Below are 789 nucleotides of genomic sequence, written 5' to 3' on the forward strand. Positions count from 1 at the left end.
CCACAGTACATGCATTGCACAAATTGAACATTGGAATTAAAGGTATTAGCATCAGATTGCACATGTGGGCTAGATGTTAAATTTGAAATTAGCTTAGTGATCTGAGCTGTTAATGCCAAGACAACATCTACCTCATTTATTCCGGCTGTTTTCTTCAGTGGCATTGCACGTGGGTCAGACCATTGTCCGTTATTATTGGAAATMTTTTCAAGTATGTCAAAACCTTCATTATAGGTACAAGCTGTGAAAGCTCCCCCTGCAGTAGCATCGAGCATTTGTCTAGCAATGATATTTAAACCGTTGTAAAATGTCTCTAGATGTATACAGTACCGAATGCCATGGTGAGGGCATTTTCTCATCAGCTCGTTATACCTTTCCCATGCATCAGGAACTACTTCATCATCCAGTTGTCTAAAAGATTATTTCATTTTGGAACCTTCATAGATTTTTCGAATCGGTTACTATTTCTGAATCTCAAAAAAGAGATAAAAATAACAAGGAATAGAATTTGATTAGTTGGTATTCAAAATCGCGACCCTTTGTCCCGGCCATTGTAGCACGGGTACAGATTTCATTTCTGGATTTGACATTTCTCGTGGGTGGAAAATACTTTTTTAAAAACTTTTCTGTCATTTCATTCCATGTAGTCACAAAGTCTGGTTGCAAAGAATTGTACCATGCTCTTACTCGATCCCTTAGTGAAAATGGAAAAAGTTTTAGTCTCAGAGCATCGTCTGAAACATCATGGATGAGAAAAGAGTCTGTGATTTCCATAAAAGAACGCAGATG

The 789-nt window shown here is 37.6% G+C and overlaps 1 non-coding gene across 1 annotated transcript; it reads left to right on the plus strand.

The window, feature by feature from the left end:
- The first annotated feature begins 333 nt into the window (after positions 1-333).
- Positions 334-438, plus strand: LOC112513857. Its single transcript, XR_003069324.1, has one exon. It is a non-coding gene; the product is annotated as a small nucleolar RNA R71 (small nucleolar RNA).
- Positions 439-789: the final 351 nt, after the last annotated feature.

The sequence above is a fragment of the Cynara cardunculus genome (assembly GCF_001531365.2).
Source record: "Cynara cardunculus var. scolymus isolate 2C chromosome LG 5, CcrdV1, whole genome shotgun sequence".
Taxonomy (NCBI): Eukaryota; Viridiplantae; Streptophyta; class Magnoliopsida; order Asterales; family Asteraceae; genus Cynara; species Cynara cardunculus.